Source organism: Schistocerca serialis, unplaced genomic scaffold, assembly GCF_023864345.2.
Source record: "Schistocerca serialis cubense isolate TAMUIC-IGC-003099 unplaced genomic scaffold, iqSchSeri2.2 HiC_scaffold_1369, whole genome shotgun sequence".
Lineage (NCBI taxonomy): Eukaryota > Metazoa > Arthropoda > Insecta > Orthoptera > Acrididae > Schistocerca > Schistocerca serialis.
The window spans coordinates 82,072-99,149 of record NW_026047590.1 but is presented as its reverse complement, the minus strand read 5'-3'; the positions used below and the strand labels follow the sequence as shown (position 1 = coordinate 99,149).

The 17,078-nt window shown below is 48.8% G+C and overlaps 35 non-coding genes across 35 annotated transcripts; all 35 read left to right on the top strand.

Moving 5' to 3' along the window:
• The first annotated feature begins 177 nt into the window (after positions 1 to 177).
• Trnat-ugu (transfer RNA threonine (anticodon UGU)) lies at positions 178 to 249 on the top strand. Its single transcript has one exon. It is a non-coding gene; the product is annotated as a tRNA-Thr (tRNA).
• Positions 250 to 495: 246 nt separating this feature from the next.
• Trnat-ugu (transfer RNA threonine (anticodon UGU)) lies at positions 496 to 567 on the top strand. Its single transcript has one exon. It is a non-coding gene; the product is annotated as a tRNA-Thr (tRNA).
• Positions 568 to 813: 246 nt separating this feature from the next.
• Trnat-ugu (transfer RNA threonine (anticodon UGU)) lies at positions 814 to 885 on the top strand. The gene has a single exon. It is a non-coding gene; the product is annotated as a tRNA-Thr (tRNA).
• A 246-nt stretch (positions 886 to 1,131) lies between these two features.
• Positions 1,132 to 1,203, top strand: Trnat-ugu (transfer RNA threonine (anticodon UGU)). Its single transcript has one exon. It is a non-coding gene; the product is annotated as a tRNA-Thr (tRNA).
• Positions 1,204 to 1,449: 246 nt separating this feature from the next.
• Positions 1,450 to 1,521, top strand: Trnat-ugu (transfer RNA threonine (anticodon UGU)). The gene has a single exon. It is a non-coding gene; the product is annotated as a tRNA-Thr (tRNA).
• Positions 1,522 to 1,767: 246 nt separating this feature from the next.
• Trnat-ugu (transfer RNA threonine (anticodon UGU)) lies at positions 1,768 to 1,839 on the top strand. The gene has a single exon. It is a non-coding gene; the product is annotated as a tRNA-Thr (tRNA).
• Positions 1,840 to 2,085: 246 nt separating this feature from the next.
• Trnat-ugu (transfer RNA threonine (anticodon UGU)) lies at positions 2,086 to 2,157 on the top strand. The gene has a single exon. It is a non-coding gene; the product is annotated as a tRNA-Thr (tRNA).
• A 246-nt stretch (positions 2,158 to 2,403) lies between these two features.
• On the top strand, positions 2,404 to 2,475 carry Trnat-ugu (transfer RNA threonine (anticodon UGU)). Its single transcript has one exon. It is a non-coding gene; the product is annotated as a tRNA-Thr (tRNA).
• Positions 2,476 to 2,721: 246 nt separating this feature from the next.
• Positions 2,722 to 2,793, top strand: Trnat-ugu (transfer RNA threonine (anticodon UGU)). Its single transcript has one exon. It is a non-coding gene; the product is annotated as a tRNA-Thr (tRNA).
• A 6,261-nt stretch (positions 2,794 to 9,054) lies between these two features.
• Positions 9,055 to 9,126, top strand: Trnat-ugu (transfer RNA threonine (anticodon UGU)). Its single transcript has one exon. It is a non-coding gene; the product is annotated as a tRNA-Thr (tRNA).
• Positions 9,127 to 9,372: 246 nt separating this feature from the next.
• Positions 9,373 to 9,444, top strand: Trnat-ugu (transfer RNA threonine (anticodon UGU)). The gene has a single exon. It is a non-coding gene; the product is annotated as a tRNA-Thr (tRNA).
• A 246-nt stretch (positions 9,445 to 9,690) lies between these two features.
• Positions 9,691 to 9,762, top strand: Trnat-ugu (transfer RNA threonine (anticodon UGU)). The gene has a single exon. It is a non-coding gene; the product is annotated as a tRNA-Thr (tRNA).
• A 246-nt stretch (positions 9,763 to 10,008) lies between these two features.
• On the top strand, positions 10,009 to 10,080 carry Trnat-ugu (transfer RNA threonine (anticodon UGU)). Its single transcript has one exon. It is a non-coding gene; the product is annotated as a tRNA-Thr (tRNA).
• Positions 10,081 to 10,326: 246 nt separating this feature from the next.
• On the top strand, positions 10,327 to 10,398 carry Trnat-ugu (transfer RNA threonine (anticodon UGU)). The gene has a single exon. It is a non-coding gene; the product is annotated as a tRNA-Thr (tRNA).
• Positions 10,399 to 10,644: 246 nt separating this feature from the next.
• On the top strand, positions 10,645 to 10,716 carry Trnat-ugu (transfer RNA threonine (anticodon UGU)). Its single transcript has one exon. It is a non-coding gene; the product is annotated as a tRNA-Thr (tRNA).
• Positions 10,717 to 10,962: 246 nt separating this feature from the next.
• Positions 10,963 to 11,034, top strand: Trnat-ugu (transfer RNA threonine (anticodon UGU)). Its single transcript has one exon. It is a non-coding gene; the product is annotated as a tRNA-Thr (tRNA).
• A 246-nt stretch (positions 11,035 to 11,280) lies between these two features.
• Trnat-ugu (transfer RNA threonine (anticodon UGU)) lies at positions 11,281 to 11,352 on the top strand. Its single transcript has one exon. It is a non-coding gene; the product is annotated as a tRNA-Thr (tRNA).
• Positions 11,353 to 11,598: 246 nt separating this feature from the next.
• Positions 11,599 to 11,670, top strand: Trnat-ugu (transfer RNA threonine (anticodon UGU)). Its single transcript has one exon. It is a non-coding gene; the product is annotated as a tRNA-Thr (tRNA).
• Positions 11,671 to 11,916: 246 nt separating this feature from the next.
• On the top strand, positions 11,917 to 11,988 carry Trnat-ugu (transfer RNA threonine (anticodon UGU)). Its single transcript has one exon. It is a non-coding gene; the product is annotated as a tRNA-Thr (tRNA).
• Positions 11,989 to 12,234: 246 nt separating this feature from the next.
• On the top strand, positions 12,235 to 12,306 carry Trnat-ugu (transfer RNA threonine (anticodon UGU)). Its single transcript has one exon. It is a non-coding gene; the product is annotated as a tRNA-Thr (tRNA).
• A 246-nt stretch (positions 12,307 to 12,552) lies between these two features.
• Trnat-ugu (transfer RNA threonine (anticodon UGU)) lies at positions 12,553 to 12,624 on the top strand. Its single transcript has one exon. It is a non-coding gene; the product is annotated as a tRNA-Thr (tRNA).
• Positions 12,625 to 12,870: 246 nt separating this feature from the next.
• On the top strand, positions 12,871 to 12,942 carry Trnat-ugu (transfer RNA threonine (anticodon UGU)). The gene has a single exon. It is a non-coding gene; the product is annotated as a tRNA-Thr (tRNA).
• Positions 12,943 to 13,188: 246 nt separating this feature from the next.
• Trnat-ugu (transfer RNA threonine (anticodon UGU)) lies at positions 13,189 to 13,260 on the top strand. Its single transcript has one exon. It is a non-coding gene; the product is annotated as a tRNA-Thr (tRNA).
• A 246-nt stretch (positions 13,261 to 13,506) lies between these two features.
• Trnat-ugu (transfer RNA threonine (anticodon UGU)) lies at positions 13,507 to 13,578 on the top strand. The gene has a single exon. It is a non-coding gene; the product is annotated as a tRNA-Thr (tRNA).
• Positions 13,579 to 13,824: 246 nt separating this feature from the next.
• On the top strand, positions 13,825 to 13,896 carry Trnat-ugu (transfer RNA threonine (anticodon UGU)). The gene has a single exon. It is a non-coding gene; the product is annotated as a tRNA-Thr (tRNA).
• A 246-nt stretch (positions 13,897 to 14,142) lies between these two features.
• On the top strand, positions 14,143 to 14,214 carry Trnat-ugu (transfer RNA threonine (anticodon UGU)). The gene has a single exon. It is a non-coding gene; the product is annotated as a tRNA-Thr (tRNA).
• Positions 14,215 to 14,460: 246 nt separating this feature from the next.
• On the top strand, positions 14,461 to 14,532 carry Trnat-ugu (transfer RNA threonine (anticodon UGU)). Its single transcript has one exon. It is a non-coding gene; the product is annotated as a tRNA-Thr (tRNA).
• Positions 14,533 to 14,778: 246 nt separating this feature from the next.
• Positions 14,779 to 14,850, top strand: Trnat-ugu (transfer RNA threonine (anticodon UGU)). Its single transcript has one exon. It is a non-coding gene; the product is annotated as a tRNA-Thr (tRNA).
• A 246-nt stretch (positions 14,851 to 15,096) lies between these two features.
• Positions 15,097 to 15,168, top strand: Trnat-ugu (transfer RNA threonine (anticodon UGU)). The gene has a single exon. It is a non-coding gene; the product is annotated as a tRNA-Thr (tRNA).
• Positions 15,169 to 15,414: 246 nt separating this feature from the next.
• Trnat-ugu (transfer RNA threonine (anticodon UGU)) lies at positions 15,415 to 15,486 on the top strand. The gene has a single exon. It is a non-coding gene; the product is annotated as a tRNA-Thr (tRNA).
• Positions 15,487 to 15,732: 246 nt separating this feature from the next.
• Trnat-ugu (transfer RNA threonine (anticodon UGU)) lies at positions 15,733 to 15,804 on the top strand. Its single transcript has one exon. It is a non-coding gene; the product is annotated as a tRNA-Thr (tRNA).
• A 246-nt stretch (positions 15,805 to 16,050) lies between these two features.
• Positions 16,051 to 16,122, top strand: Trnat-ugu (transfer RNA threonine (anticodon UGU)). Its single transcript has one exon. It is a non-coding gene; the product is annotated as a tRNA-Thr (tRNA).
• A 246-nt stretch (positions 16,123 to 16,368) lies between these two features.
• Trnat-ugu (transfer RNA threonine (anticodon UGU)) lies at positions 16,369 to 16,440 on the top strand. The gene has a single exon. It is a non-coding gene; the product is annotated as a tRNA-Thr (tRNA).
• A 246-nt stretch (positions 16,441 to 16,686) lies between these two features.
• Positions 16,687 to 16,758, top strand: Trnat-ugu (transfer RNA threonine (anticodon UGU)). The gene has a single exon. It is a non-coding gene; the product is annotated as a tRNA-Thr (tRNA).
• A 246-nt stretch (positions 16,759 to 17,004) lies between these two features.
• On the top strand, positions 17,005 to 17,076 carry Trnat-ugu (transfer RNA threonine (anticodon UGU)). Its single transcript has one exon. It is a non-coding gene; the product is annotated as a tRNA-Thr (tRNA).
• The last annotated feature ends 2 nt before the right edge of the window (positions 17,077 to 17,078 follow it).

Sequence of the window (17,078 nt, the reverse complement as noted above, 5' to 3'; positions counted from 1 at the left end):
TGAGCCAAGATCACAGATGACGATAGACGAATGACGGCAGCACCCGTCACTCATCGCTGTGGACCTCAGTGGTAGCGAATTGTTGTGGCAGAGTAAATCTTTGTACGCATTTTCTGGACTCTGAAATGTATTTTTCTCGAGGGCTGTGACGATCGCAAAGAGGTGTAAGCTGTAACAGCCTCCTTAGCTCAGGGGCAGAGCACTGGTCTTGTAAACCAGGGGCCGTGAGTTCGATTCTCACAGGGGGCAGCACAATTTTAAATGGGCCAATGTACTGCTGTGAACCGAAAATTTCAAAATAGCGTGTCTCTTCGGGCCTGAGCCAAGATCACAGATGACGATAGACGAAAGACGGCAGCACCCGTCACTCATCGCTGTGGACCTCAGTGGTAGCGAATTGTTGTGGCAGAGTAAATCTTTGTACGCATTTTCTGGACTCTGAAATGTATTTTTCTCGAGGGCTGTGACGATCGCAAAGAGGTGTAAGCTGTAACAGCCTCCTTAGCTCAGGGGCAGAGCACTGGTCTTGTAAACCAGGGGCCGTGAGTTCGATTCTCACAGGGGGCAGCACAATTTTAAATGGGCCAATGTACTGCTGTGAACCGAAAATTTCAAAATAGCGTGTCTCTTCGGGCCTGAGCCAAGATCACAGATGACGATAGACGAATGACGGCAGCACCCGTCACTCATCGCTGTGGACCTCAGTGGTAGCGAATTGTTGTGGCAGAGTAAATCTTTGTACGCATTTTCTGGACTCTGAAATGTATTTTTCTCGAGGGCTGTGACGATCGCAAAGAGGTGTAAGCTGTAACAGCCTCCTTAGCTCAGGGGCAGAGCACTGGTCTTGTAAACCAGGGGCCGTGAGTTCGATTCTCACAGGGGGCAGCACAATTTTAAATGGGCCAATGTACTGCTGTGAACCGAAAATTTCAAAATAGCGTGTCTCTTCGGGCCTGAGCCAAGATCACAGATGACGATAGACGAAAGACGGCAGCACCCGTCACTCATCGCTGTGGACCTCAGTGGTAGCGAATTGTTGTGGCAGAGTAAATCTTTGTACGCATTTTCTGGACTCTGAAATGTATTTTTCTCGAGGGCTGTGACGATCGCAAAGAGGTGTAAGCTGTAACAGCCTCCTTAGCTCAGGGGCAGAGCACTGGTCTTGTAAAACAGGGGCCGTGAGTTCGATTCTCACAGGGGGCAGCACAATTTTAAATGGGCCAATGTACTGCTGTGAACCGAAAATTTCAAAATAGCGTGTCTCTTCGGGCCTGAGCCAAGATCACAGATGACGATAGACGAAAGACGGCAGCACCCGTCACTCATCGCTGTGGACCTCAGTGGTAGCGAATTGTTGTGGCAGAGTAAATCTTTGTACGCATTTTCTGGACTCTGAAATGTATTTTTCTCGAGGGCTGTGACGATCGCAAAGAGGTGTAAGCTGTAACAGCCTCCTTAGCTCAGGGTCAGAGCACTGGTCTTGTAAACCAGGGGCCGTGAGTTCGATTCTCACAGGGGGCAGCACAATTTTAAATGGGCCAATGTACTGCTGTGAACCGAAAATTTCAAAATAGCGTGTCTCTTCGGGCCTGAGCCAAGATCACAGATGACGATAGACGAAAGACGGCAGCACCCGTCACTCATCGCTGTGGACCTCAGTGGTAGCGAATTGTTGTGGCAGAGTAAATCTTTGTACGCATTTTCTGGACTCTGAAATGTATTTTTCTCGAGGGCTGTGACGATCGCAAAGAGGTGTAAGCTGTAACAGCCTCCTTAGCTCAGGGGCAGAGCACTGGTCTTGTAAACCAGGGGCCGTGAGTTCGATTCTCACAGGGGGCAGCACAATTTTAAATGGGCCAATGTACTGCTGTGAACCGAAAATTTCAAAATAGCGTGTCTCTTCGGGCCTGAGCCAAGATCACAGATGACGATAGACGAAAGACGGCAGCACCCGTCACTCATCGCTGTGGACCTCAGTGGTAGCGAATTGTTGTGGCAGAGTAAATCTTTGTACGCATTTTCTGGACTCTGAAATGTATTTTTCTCGAGGGCTGTGACGATCGCAAAGAGGTGTAAGCTGTAACAGCCTCCTTAGCTCAGGGGCAGAGCGCTGGTCTTGTAAACCAGGGGCCGTGAGTTCGATTCTCACAGGGGGCAGCACAATTTTAAATGGGCCAATGTACTGCTGTGAACCGAAAATTTCAAAATAGCGTGTCTCTTCGGGCCTGAGCCAAGATCACAGATGACGATAGACGAAAGACGGCAGCACCCGTCACTCATCGCTGTGGACCTCAGTGGTAGCGAATTGTTGTGGCAGAGTAAATCTTTGTACGCATTTTCTGGACTCTGAAATGTATTTTTCTCGAGGGCTGTGACGATCGCAAAGAGGTGTAAGCTGTAACAGCCTCCTTAGCTCAGGGGCAGAGCACTGGTTTTGTAAACCAGGGGCCGTGAGTTCGATTCTCACAGGGGGCAGCACAATTTTAAATGGGCCAATGTACTGCTGTGAACCGAAAATTTCAAAATAGCGTGTCTCTTCGGGCCTGAGCCAAGATCACAGATGACGATAGACGAAAGACGGCAGCACCCGTCACTCATCGCTGTGGACCTCAGTGGTAGCGAATTGTTGTGGCAGAGTAAATCTTTGTACGCATTTTCTGGACTCTGAAATGTATTTTTCTCGAGGGCTGTGACGATCGCAAAGAGGTGTAAGCTGTAACAGCCTCCTTAGCTCAGGGGCAGAGCACTGGTCTTGTAAACCAGGGGCCGTGAGTTCGATTCTCACAGGGGGCAGCACAATTTTAAATGGGCCAATGTACTGCTGTGAACCGAAAATTTCAAAATAGCGTGTCTCTTCGGGCCTGAGCCAAGATCACAGATGACGATAGACGAAAGACGGCAGCACCCGTCACTCATCGCTGTGGACCTCAGTGGTAGCGAATTGTTGTGGCAGAGTAAATCTTTGTACGCATTTTCTGGACTCTGAAATGTATTTTTCTCGAGGGCTGTGACGATCGCAAAGAGGTGTAAGCTGTAACAGCCTCCTTAGCTCAGGGGCAGTTGCGCTTGAGCCGCGACAGCGATCGGACGTGCCTAAACTTCCGTGCCGTCGTAGCGCCGCAAGCCGTGTTTTGATCGTTTCTTGTGACTGTGATTGTGCGTTTTCTCGTGGTATTTTGAGGTTTTGTCTCTTCTCGTCGTCTTGTTTATCTTACTAGCGGTTTTGGCCGCTTGTCGTTACAGTTATGGCTAAATCAGTTCCCCGAAAGAATACATTGTGTTTTGAGTTTGACAAGGCATCGCGTCGTGTGCAACCAAGCTCCCTGGAAATTCATGATTGGGTTGTGGATATAATTGGGATAACGTCCGACCAGGTTCACACAGCGTACTATGATATGGCGGATTACTGTTTCTTTGTCAAGTTTCTCACTCCGTTACAACTGGAGAAAATCTTGCAGAAAACTGGAGGAAAGGCGGAATTCCATCATCGAGACCAGTCGGTGAGTACCGTGATCATCACCAATGCTGATGTAGAATATAAGCAGGTTCGGGTATTCAATTTGCCACCAGAAGTTGACAATTACCTGTTAAAGGATGTTCTTGCTAAATACGGTGATATTCGGCAAATCAGAATGGAAAAATGGTCTAGCCAACACAAATTGCAATGCTACAGTGGGGTTCGTTCTGTTGATATGAGCATTAAAGCTAATATTCCCTCGAATATCGTGGTCTGTGGCTATAAAGCACATGTCGTTTATAGTGGGCAAGTAGAAACTTGTTATATTTGTAACGAGAGCGGTCATTTACGCAGTGATTGTCCTCGGCGTGTTTTCGTGCTTAAAAACTCCTTACAAAAACGCCAGAGGTTGACACTAGCTGATATTATGACCCAACATCAGAAGTTGGGGGAGACAACTTTGCATCCCAGTACGTCAGAGGCCGTTGAACCCGATCTTAGCAACGAGTCCTTCCCGCCTTTAGCACAAAAGAGCGAGAAGCTTCCACTTGCTGTCAGCACAGCGTTGTCGGTCGGTAACAAACGACGCCGTACCTGTGACGGTAGTGGAACTGATGAAAAGTTGTCGGCCAACGACCAGATATCTGTCACGGACGCGAACCCTCCCTCGCAGGAAACCCTTGCCGTGGACAGCATAGGTGAGGGCTCCGACGCCGCTGCTTCCCCGGCGGCGTCGGTCAACAACGGTGTCGACCAGTGTTTACAGCTGACTGTTGTGACGCCGCCGGCCGGCCCGCCACTACACGACTTGGATGCACAACAAGTGGACGACCGTCCGATGTCGGCTCTACAGACACCCGACGAGGACGTTGGTCCGGAGACCGTTGTAAACACCAACCTGCCCGTCGCTGAACACAACCAACCTCAGAGGCCGGAAGACTGTTTACCATCAGACCGTGTGGATACAAACAAACACACCTTGCTTTCCGCCGCTGCGATTTCGCACGAGTTAGCTACAGTGGAGGAAGCCGGCACTCCGACTACCGATTTCAGTCATGATCCGCCCACCCCACCTTCTGCCATGGATCTCCCGACTGGTGGACGACGGAAAACTAAACCCAAACCAAATGTCTCCGCGGCCCGAAGAAAGACTCCGACCAAAGGAGCCGCGGAATCTGGACGCGAACCTGGCACTGTAAATTCGCAGTCTGACAGTGCGATGGACTGGGCCGCTAATGCAATGCAGCTTTCTTCCTCCTTCGATGGGCACGACCCAGGCATATAAATTTCTGTCTCTTAATATTAACAAGATCACGTCAGCTTTGAAAACAGCGTTGTTGCGACAGTTTATCTACGACTCTGAAGCCGATGTTGTCCTCCTACAGGAAGTGTCTATGTTAAGTCTCACCGTCCCTGGTTTTCATACGATAGCAGATGTAACGAAAGATACGAGCACAGGCACAGCCATTTTATTACGCGAGGGCATCCCTGTTCGAAGTATTGAAATACTCGAGTGTGGTAGAGGTATTGCATGTCAAATTTTTGACGTCACCATCGTGAACATCTACGCACCGTCTGGTTCAACTCGCAAAACCGACAGAGCCAAATTTTTCAAAGAAGACATCATCTATTTGTTGCGACGGAACCCATCACAATTCATCTTTAGTGGCGACTTCAATTGTGTCCTCAATCGAAAAGATCAGTCTCCGAACTTCAATTACTGTCGGGAATTGCATGATCTGGTACGTCATCTGCGACTGCAGGATGCATGGGAACTCAAGAACCCCACTAAGGTTAAATTTACGTACTTTACTTCGACGGCATGCAGCCGCCTTGATCGGTTGTACGTCACGGAGAATATCTGCCATCGTGTTCTCGACACAGATGTCATTCCAGCTAGCTTTTCAGACCATTGTGCCCTTTCCGTAACGATCAGTTTAGACAGACAACGGACTCACCGATTCCGGAATCAATGGAGCCTCAATGATTCTCTCCTGACGGATAATTACATACAAGATGTTATTCATGCGACGTGGACGGACTGTCTCAAGCGACGTTGTAAGTACGCTACCAATATCGCCTGGTGGAATGAGGTAGTCAAACGGAGGATGAGACAAACTCTGAAAAATTATGGCTGGCAACGAGCCCAGGATACCAAACGAACCATCGATTTTTACCAGACGGTATTGCGGGAGTTGTATACGCAAGTAACCGTAACGAATACGAACTTGGAAGGGATCAAGAAAATCAAGGCCAAACTACTCGCCATAAAGCGTACACAACTTGCGGGGCTGCAGACCAAAGCTCAAACTAAGTCGCTCCAGGAAGACGAAGTCACGTCCCTGTACCACCTTATCAAGCACCGTGCGAACCGCCAGAGAACGTTTATTGAGGAACTTGAGACCCCTGATGGGGTCCTCCTCACTCATCAGAGGGATATCCTTCGCGCCGTTGCCGAATATTTTACTCAACTGTACTCGCAATGTGCTACCCGTGGGACTGATGACACTGTGGCTTTCTGTACTCCACCTTCAGAAGTCACGCACGCCGATAACTGCGCGATATTGCAAGATTTTGATGCGGATGACGTCCTGGACCTGATCACTGGTTCCCCGTCACGAAAATCGCCCGGCCCTGATGGGCTGCCGAAAGAATTCTATGTGCGCTTCTGGCCTCTCATTGGACAAGCCTTTACAACAGTCCTCAACGAGGTGATGCGCGGGACTCCCTTGCCAGCAGACCTCAAGGAAGGCAGAATTGTCTTGGTACCCAAACGCAAACACCGGAAAGATCTTGATCATTATCGTCCGATAACTCTACTCAATTTCGATTATAACACTTATGCCAGAGCACTAAATAGCAGACTAACGGCGGTGGTGAAAAAGGTGGTCCAAAATCATCAATCCTGTTTCCCTGGTCGGTCCATTATGACACCCATCTCGGAATATAGAGACATTATTTCAATAGCATCGGTGACTAACGTGAACTGTGCACTCTTATTTGTTGACTTTTCTAAAGCTTTCGATCGTGTGAGTCATGATTATCTCATGCGTTTCCTGCAGCATTGTGGATTCAATGAAAGCGTTATTGCCGTCATACGACACCTGATAACTGGTATCACAACGAAGGTTAGCGTCAATGGACAGCTCACGCAGCCTATCGAGATTCAACGAGGGGTCCCGCAGGGGAGCCCCCTCTCCATGCTCTTGTTCGTGCTGGCGCTCGAACCATTCCTACGCTCCGTCGACGATAAACTGACCGGCCTGACCACGACCGGTCCTTCTTTTGTGGTTCGCACTTACGCCGATGATGTCGGGGTTTTAATACGGGCCGAAGAAGAAATACCCATCCGTAAGTCCGAAATTGATGACTACTGCCGTGTCTCTGGAGCACGAATCAACACCGATAAATGCAGATTCGTCAAAATCCGTGGATTGGCAAACGTAACCGTCCCGTGGGCACAAACTGCGGAAACCCACACAACCTTAGGTATGATTGTCGATCGATGCCCACTGAAAATGTGTGCCAAAAATTGGCGGCGGATCGCCGATTCCATGCACGTCGCTATTCGCGAAAACAACTGGCGGTCTATCAACCTGCTTCAACGAATTCGTCTCCTCGACACTTACATTTTCAGTAAAGCCTACTACATGGCCCAAATTTTTCCGATTCCAAAGTTACAGGCGAAGCGACTTATGAAAATCTCCAACTATTTTCTCTGGAAAGGGAACATTTTTAAATCGAAATATACCACATTGACCTTGCCACGGAAGGCTGGAGGACTCAATTTACCAGACATCGACAGAAAGTGTACGGCCTTGTACATCAAACGCATTACCATGTTGTTGAGGAAGGAACCGCTCAGTGTAACTCATTGGCTCTTCCACATTTTACGTCCTATAGATCTCCGTCCACCCACTGCTGTAGGACACATCAATTTTCAACTAAGACATGTCCGGTACTATTATCTCGAAGTAAGTTACATCGGGGGCGCCGTTCTTCACAGATCGGATTTATCGACAAAAGTTCTGCTCGACAGATGGCATCGAACTATGATACACCACCCCATGGAAATCAAACACCCCAGTGTCCAATGGAATGTAGTCTGGCACAACATCAGTTTATCCATCCATACTTCCGTTGTGGCATCCACGTGGTATCAGGTTGTTAATGGTGTTATCCCCACAAATGAACGGTTGCACCGCATAGGCTTACAAGACAGTGATCGATGTGCGCGTTGTGGCCTGGTCGACACCTTACGCCACAGATTTACATGCGGTGGCCATCTGCTTAACTGGAAATGGGTGCAACAACGTTTGGGTCTCTTAACTCGCAGCAGTGCAGCCAGTCACTCCACCAATTTCCTCCTCTGGCCAGACACCACATATTATCCTGCGACCAAGAACAACACTGTGATGTGGCTACTGGGACACTATGTGACATATGTTATTTGCCACAATGGAGACGACGATCTCGTAAGTTTTGAAACTTACATGCGAACAGCACAGTGGCAAATGACACGGTTCACCACAGTAAAAAAAACATTTTGGAAACATGATCGCCATTATTTTTGAAAAGCAAGGTGTCGGATAACACCTCCTCACTCTTCATTGGCCCCGTTCCTCGTCAACGACCGGCCCTTCAGATTAAACAATAAGAGCACTAAAAAAAAAAAAAATGGATAAGGCGTCGGACTTCGGATCCTACAAAAAGTGTTTACATCTTCTTTTTGAAAAAAAAAAAAAAAAAAAAAAAAAAAAGTGGCAGAGCGCTGGTCTAGTAAACCAGAGGTCGTGAGTTCGATCCTCACAGGAGGCAAATGAATTTTGTAACAGCCCCTTCTACCTTTGCCCTTTCGAAAAAAGCGGTCAAGAATAAAAAGAATTATGAATGGGTGCGGTATTTAAGAAATGCTCTCGCAAATGAATAGTGCGAATGCTGCTATTAAAGTAGGCACCAGAAACTGCTGCTTTTGGCAGTCTCTGGAGAATGCCGACGTGTAATACTTAGTTCTTGTAATGTATTTTCTACCCCTGGTAGAGACCCTCGCGGTTGTCGTCGTCGTCGTCGTCGTCGGCGCCGCCGCCGCTTTGGTAATAGCGGCAAGTCGCCATTGTATGACATAGGGTGACGTACCCTCTGCAACCGACTGAGATGGCAGTAAGCGATTGAAGCTGATTTGCAACCTCTTGCTTGATCAGCGTCATAAGGGCTTGAATGTAACTTGCGATGGGACACAGCTAGAAGTAGCATCGCATATTTAGTACTGAAATTGGTAAAAAAAAAAAAAAAAGGGGCAGAGCACTGGTCTTGTAAACCAGGGGCCGTGAGTTCGATTCTCACAGGGGGCAGCACAATTTTAAATGGGCCAATGTACTGCTGTGAACCGAAAATTTCAAAATAGCGTGTCTCTTCGGGCCTGAGCCAAGATCACAGATGACGATAGACGAAAGACGGCAGCACCCGTCACTCATCGCTGTGGACCTCAGTGGTAGCGAATTGTTGTGGCAGAGTAAATCTTTGTACGCATTTTCTGGACTCTGAAATGTATTTTTCTCGAGGGCTGTGACGATCGCAAAGAGGTGTAAGCTGTAACAGCCTCCTTAGCTCAGGGGCAGAGCACTGGTCTTGTAAACCAGGGGCCGTGAGTTCGATTCTCACAGGGGGCAGCACAATTTTAAATGGGCCAATGTACTGCTGTGAACCGAAAATTTCAAAATAGCGTGTCTCTTCGGGCCTGAGCCAAGATCACAGATGACGATAGACGAAAGACGGCAGCACCCGTCACTCATCGCTGTGGACCTCAGTGGTAGCGAATTGTTGTGGCAGAGTAAATCTTTGTACGCATTTTCTGGACTCTGAAATGTATTTTTCTCGAGGGCTGTGACGATCGCAAAGAGGTGTAAGCTGTAACAGCCTCCTTAGCTCAGGGGCAGAGCACTGGTCTTGTAAACCAGGGGCCGTGAGTTCGATTCTCACAGGGGGCAGCACAATTTTAAATGGGCCAATGTACTGCTGTGAACCGAAAATTTCAAAATAGCGTGTCTCTTCGGGCCTGAGCCAAGATCACAGATGACGATAGACGAAAGACGGCAGCACCCGTCACTCATCGCTGTGGACCTCAGTGGTAGCGAATTGTTGTGGCAGAGTAAATCTTTGTACGCATTTTCTGGACTCTGAAATGTATTTTTCTCGAGGGCTGTGACGATCGCAAAGAGGTGTAAGCTGTAACAGCCTCCTTAGCTCAGGGGCAGAGCACTGGTCTTGTAAACCAGGGGCCGTGAGTTCGATTCTCACAGGGGGCAGCACAATTTTAAATGGGCCAATGTACTGCTGTGAACCGAAAATTTCAAAATAGCGTGTCTCTTCGGGCCTGAGCCAAGATCACAGATGACGATAGACGAAAGACGGCAGCACCCGTCACTCATCGCTGTGGACCTCAGTGGTAGCGAATTGTTGTGGCAGAGTAAATCTTTGTACGCATTTTCTGGACTCTGAAATGTATTTTTCTCGAGGGCTGTGACGATCGCAAAGAGGTGTAAGCTGTAACAGCCTCCTTAGCTCAGGGGCAGAGCACTGGTCTTGTAAACCAGGGGCCGTGAGTTCGATTCTCACAGGGGGCAGCACAATTTTAAATGGGCCAATGTACTGCTGTGAACCGAAAATTTCAAAATAGCGTGTCTCTTCGGGCCTGAGCCAAGATCACAGATGACGATAGACGAAAGACGGCAGCACCCGTCACTCATCGCTGTGGACCTCAGTGGTAGCGAATTGTTGTGGCAGAGTAAATCTTTGTACGCATTTTCTGGACTCTGAAATGTATTTTTCTCGAGGGCTGTGACGATCGCAAAGAGGTGTAAGCTGTAACAGCCTCCTTAGCTCAGGGGCAGAGCACTGGTCTTGTAAACCAGGGGCCGTGAGTTCGATTCTCACAGGGGGCAGCACAATTTTAAATGGGCCAATGTACTGCTGTGAACCGAAAATTTCAAAATAGCGTGTCTCTTCGGGCCTGAGCCAAGATCACAGATGACGATAGACGAAAGACGGCAGCACCCGTCACTCATCGCTGTGGACCTCAGTGGTAGCGAATTGTTGTGGCAGAGTAAATCTTTGTACGCATTTTCTGGACTCTGAAATGTATTTTTCTCGAGGGCTGTGACGATCGCAAAGAGGTGTAAGCTGTAACAGCCTCCTTAGCTCAGGGGCAGAGCACTGGTCTTGTAAACCAGGGGCCGTGAGTTCGATTCTCACAGGGGGCAGCACAATTTTAAATGGGCCAATGTACTGCTGTGAACCGAAAATTTCAAAATAGCGTGTCTCTTCGGGCCTGAGCCAAGATCACAGATGACGATAGACGAAAGACAGCAGCACCCGTCACTCATCACTGTGGACCTCAGTGGTAGCGAATTGTTGTGGCAGAGTAAATCTTTGTACGCATTTTCTGGACTCTGAAATGTATTTTTCTCGAGGGCTGTGACGATCGCAAAGAGGTGTAAGCTGTAACAGCCTCCTTAGCTCAGGGGCAGAGCACTGGTCTTGTAAACCAGGGGCCGTGAGTTCGATTCTCACAGGGGGCAGAACAATTTTAAATGGGCCAATGTACTGCTGTGAACCGAAAATTTCAAAATAGCGTGTCTCTTCGGGCCTGAGCCAAGATCACAGATGACGATAGACGAAAGACGGCAGCACCCGTCACTCATCGCTGTGGACCTCAGTGGTAGCGAATTGTTGTGGCAGAGTAAATCTTTGTACGCATTTTCTGGACTCTGAAATGTATTTTTCTCGAGGGCTGTGACGATCGCAAAGAGGTGTAAGCTGTAACAGCCTCCTTAGCTCAGGGGCAGAGCACTGGTCTTGTAAACCAGGGGCCGTGAGTTCGATTCTCACAGGGGGCAGCACAATTTTAAATGGGCCAATGTACTGATGTGAACCGAAAATTTCAAAATAGCGTGTCTCTTCGGGCCTGAGCCAAGATCACAGATGACGATAGACGAAAGACGGCAGCACCCGTCACTCATCGCTGTGGACCTCAGTGGTAGCGAATTGTTGTGGCAGAGTAAATCTTTGTACGCATTTTCTGGACTCTGAAATGTATTTTTCTCGAGGGCTGTGACGATCGCAAAGAGGTGTAAGCTGTAACAGCCTCCTTAGCTCAGGGGCAGAGCACTGGTCTTGTAAACCAGGGGCCGTGAGTTCGATTCTCACAGGGGGCAGCACAATTTTAAATGGGCCAATGTACTGCTGTGAACCGAAAATTTCAAAATAGCGTGTCTCTTCGGGCCTGAGCCAAGATCACAGATGACGATAGACGAAAGACGGCAGCACCCGTCACTCATCGCTGTGGACCTCAGTGGTAGCGAATTGTTGTGGCAGAGTAAATCTTTGTACGCATTTTCTGGACTCTGAAATGTATTTTTCTCGAGGGCTGTGACGATCGCAAAGAGGTGTAAGCTGTAACAGCCTCCTTAGCTCAGGGGCAGAGCACTGGTCTTGTAAACCAGGGGCCGTGAGTTCGATTCTCACAGGGGGCAGCACAATTTTAAATGGGCCAATGTACTGCTGTGAACCGAAAATTTCAAAATAGCGTGTCTCTTCGGGCCTGAGCCAAGATCACAGATGACGATAGACGAAAGACGGCAGCACCCGTCACTCATCGCTGTGGACCTCAGTGGTAGCGAATTGTTGTGGCAGAGTAAATCTTTGTACGCATTTTCTGGACTCTGAAATGTATTTTTCTCGAGGGCTGTGACGATCGCAAAGAGGTGTAAGCTGTAACAGCCTCCTTAGCTCAGGGGCAGAGCACTGGTCTTGTAAACCAGGGGCCGTGAGTTCGATTCTCACAGGGGGCAGCACAATTTTAAATGGGCCAATGTACTGCTGTGAACCGAAAATTTCAAAATAGCGTGTCTCTTCGGGCCTGAGCCAAGATCACAGATGACGATAGACGAAAGACGGCAGCACCCGTCACTCATCGCTGTGGACCTCAGTGGTAGCGAATTGTTGTGGCAGAGTAAATCTTTGTACGCATTTTCTGGACTCTGAAATGTATTTTTCTCGAGGGCTGTGACGATCGCAAAGAGGTGTAAGCTGTAACAGCCTCCTTAGCTCAGGGGCAGAGCACTGGTCTTGTAAACCAGGGGCCGTGAGTTCGATTCTCACAGGGGGCAGCACAATTTTAAATGGGCCAATGTACTGCTGTGAACCGAAAATTTCAAAATAGCGTGTCTCTTCGGGCCTGAGCCAAGATCACAGATGACGATAGACGAAAGACGGCAGCACCCGTCACTCATCGCTGTGGACCTCAGTGGTAGCGAATTGTTGTGGCAGAGTAAATCTTTGTACGCATTTTCTGGACTCTGAAATGTATTTTTCTCGAGGGCTGTGACGATCGCAAAGAGGTGTAAGCTGTAACAGCCTCCTTAGCTCAGGGGCAGAGCACTGGTCTTGTAAACCAGGGGCCGTGAGTTCGATTCTCACAGGGGGCAGCACAATTTTAAATGGGCCAATGTACTGCTGTGAACCGAAAATTTCAAAATAGCGTGTCTCTTCGGGCCTGAGCCAAGATCACAGATGACGATAGACGAAAGACGGCAGCACCCGTCACTCATCGCTGTGGACCTCAGTGGTAGCGAATTGTTGTGGCAGAGTAAATCTTTGTACGCATTTTCTGGACTCTGAAATGTATTTTTCTCGAGGGCTGTGACGATCGCAAAGAGGTGTAAGCTGTAACAGCCTCCTTAGCTCAGGGGCAGAGCACTGGTCTTGTAAACCAGGGGCCGTGAGTTCGATTCTCACAGGGGGCAGCACAATTTTAAATGGGCCAATGTACTGCTGTGAACCGAAAATTTCAAAATAGCGTGTCTCTTCGGGCCTGAGCCAAGATCACAGATGACGATAGACGAAAGACAGCAGCACCCGTCACTCATCACTGTGGACCTCAGTGGTAGCGAATTGTTGTGGCAGAGTAAATCTTTGTACGCATTTTCTGGACTCTGAAATGTATTTTTCTCGAGGGCTGTGACGATCGCAAAGAGGTGTAAGCTGTAACAGCCTCCTTAGCTCAGGGGCAGAGCACTGGTCTTGTAAACCAGGGGCCGTGAGTTCGATTCTCACAGGGGGCAGAACAATTTTAAATGGGCCAATGTACTGCTGTGAACCGAAAATTTCAAAATAGCGTGTCTCTTCGGGCCTGAGCCAAGATCACAGATGACGATAGACGAAAGACGGCAGCACCCGTCACTCATCGCTGTGGACCTCAGTGGTAGCGAATTGTTGTGGCAGAGTAAATCTTTGTACGCATTTTCTGGACTCTGAAATGTATTTTTCTCGAGGGCTGTGACGATCGCAAAGAGGTGTAAGCTGTAACAGCCTCCTTAGCTCAGGGGCAGAGCACTGGTCTTGTAAACCAGGGGCCGTGAGTTCGATTCTCACAGGGGGCAGCACAATTTTAAATGGGCCAATGTACTGCTGTGAACCGAAAATTTCAAAATAGCGTGTCTCTTCGGGCCTGAGCCAAGATCACAGATGACGATAGACGAAAGACGGCAGCACCCGTCACTCATCGCTGTGGACCTCAGTGGTAGCGAATTGTTGTGGCAGAGTAAATCTTTGTACGCATTTTCTGGACTCTGAAATGTATTTTTCTCGAGGGCTGTGACGATCGCAAAGAGGTGTAAGCTGTAACAGCCTCCTTAGCTCAGGGGCAGAGCACTGGTCTTGTAAACCAGGGGCCGTGAGTTCGATTCTCACAGGGGGCAGCACAATTTTAAATGGGCCAATGTACTGCTGTGAACCGAAAATTTCAAAATAGCGTGTCTCTTCGGGCCTGAGCCAAGATCACAGATGACGATAGACGAAAGACGGCAGCACCCGTCACTCATCGCTGTGGACCTCAGTGGTAGCGAATTGTTGTGGCAGAGTAAATCTTTGTACGCATTTTCTGGACTCTGAAATGTATTTTTCTCGAGGGCTGTGACGATCGCAAAGAGGTGTAAGCTGTAACAGCCTCCTTAGCTCAGGGGCAGAGCACTGGTCTTGTAAACCAGGGGCCGTGAGTTCGATTCTCACAGGGGGCAGCACAATTTTAAATGGGCCAATGTACTGCTGTGAACCGAAAATTTCAAAATAGCGTGTCTCTTCGGGCCTGAGCCAAGATCACAGATGACGATAGACGAAAGACGGCAGCACCCGTCACTCATCGCTGTGGACCTCAGTGGTAGCGAATTGTTGTGGCAGAGTAAATCTTTGTACGCATTTTCTGGACTCTGAAATGTATTTTTCTCGAGGGCTGTGACGATCGCAAAGAGGTGTAAGCTGTAACAGCCTCCTTAGCTCAGGGGCAGAGCACTGGTCTTGTAAAACAGGGGCCGTGAGTTCGATTCTCACAGGGGGCAGCACAATTTTAAATGGGCCAATGTACTGCTGTGAACCGAAAATTTCAAAATAGCGTGTCTCTTCGGGCCTGAGCCAAGATCACAGATGACGATAGACGAAAGACGGCAGCACCCGTCACTCATCGCTGTGGACCTCAGTGGTAGCGAATTGTTGTGGCAGAGTAAATCTTTGTACGCATTTTCTGGACTCTGAAATGTATTTTTCTCGAGGGCTGTGACGATCGCAAAGAGGTGTAAGCTGTAACAGCCTCCTTAGCTCAGGGGCAGAGCACTGGTCTTGTAAACCAGGGGCCGTGAGTTCGATTCTCACAGGGGGCAGCACAATTTTAAATGGGCCAATGTACTGCTGTGAACCGAAAATTTCAAAATAGCGTGTCTCTTCGGGCCTGAGCCAAGATCACAGATGACGATAGACGAAAGACGGCAGCACCCGTCACTCATCGCTGTGGACCTCAGTGGTAGCGAATTGTTGTGGCAGAGTAAATCTTTGTACGCATTTTCTGGACTCTGAAATGTATTTTTCTCGAGGGCTGTGACGATCGCAAAGAGGTGTAAGCTGTAACAGCCTCCTTAGCTCAGGGGCAGAGCACTGGTCTTGTAAACCAGGGGCCGTGAGTTCGATTCTCACAGGGGGCAGCACAATTTTAAATGGGCCAATGTACTGCTGTGAACCGAAAATTTCAAAATAGCGTGTCTCTTCGGGCCTGAGCCAAGATCACAGATGACGATAGACGAAAGACGGCAGCACCCGTCACTCATCGCTGTGGACCTCAGTGGTAGCGAATTGTTGTGGCAGAGTAAATCTTTGTACGCATTTTCTGGACTCTGAAATGTATTTTTCTCGAGGGCTGTGACGATCGCAAAGAGGTGTAAGCTGTAACAGCCTCCTTAGCTCAGGGGCAGAGCACTGGTCTTGTAAACCAGGGGCCGTGAGTTCGATTCTCACAGGGGGCAGCACAATTTTAAATGGGCCAATGTACTGCTGTGAACCGAAAATTTCAAAATAGCGTGTCTCTTCGGGCCTGAGCCAAGATCACAGATGACGATAGACGAAAGACAGCAGCACCCGTCACTCATCACTGTGGACCTCAGTGGTAGCGAATTGTTGTGGCAGAGTAAATCTTTGTACGCATTTTCTGGACTCTGAAATGTATTTTTCTCGAGGGCTGTGACGATCGCAAAGAGGTGTAAGCTGTAACAGCCTCCTTAGCTCAGGGGCAGAGCACTGGTCTTGTAAACCAGGGGCCGTGAGTTCGATTCTCACAGGGGGCAGAACAATTTTAAATGGGCCAATGTACTGCTGTGAACCGAAAATTTCAAAATAGCGTGTCTCTTCGGGCCTGAGCCAAGATCACAGATGACGATAGACGAAAGACGGCAGCACCCGTCACTCATCGCTGTGGACCTCAGTGGTAGCGAATTGTTGTGGCAGAGTAAATCTTTGTACGCATTTTCTGGACTCTGAAATGTATTTTTCTCGAGGGCTGTGACGATCGCAAAGAGGTGTAAGCTGTAACAGCCTCCTTAGCTCAGGGGCAGAGCACTGGTCTTGTAAACCAGGGGCCGTGAGTTCGATTCTCACAGGGGGCAGCACAATTTTAAATGGGCCAATGTACTGATGTGAACCGAAAATTTCAAAATAGCGTGTCTCTTCGGGCCTGAGCCAAGATCACAGATGACGATAGACGAAAGACGGCAGCACCCGTCACTCATCGCTGTGGACCTCAGTGGTAGCGAATTGTTGTGGCAGAGTAAATCTTTGTACGCATTTTCTGGACTCTGAAATGTATTTTTCTCGAGGGCTGTGACGATCGCAAAGAGGTGTAAGCTGTAACAGCCTCCTTAGCTCAGGGGCAGAGCACTGGTCTTGTAAACCAGGGGCCGTGAGTTCGATTCTCACAGGGGGCAGCACAATTTTAAATGGGCCAATGTACTGCTGTGAACCGAAAATTTCAAAATAGCGTGTCTCTTCGGGCCTGAGCCAAGATCACAGATGACGATAGACGAAAGACGGCAGCACCCGTCACTCATCGCTGTGGACCTCAGTGGTAGCGAATTGTTGTGGCAGAGTAAATCTTTGTACGCATTTTCTGGACTCTGAAATGTATTTTTCTCGAGGGCTGTGACGATCGCAAAGAGGTGTAAGCTGTAACAGCCTCCTTAGCTCAGGGGCAGAGCACTGGTCTTGTAAACCAGGGGCCGTGAGTTCGATTCTCACAGGGGGCAGC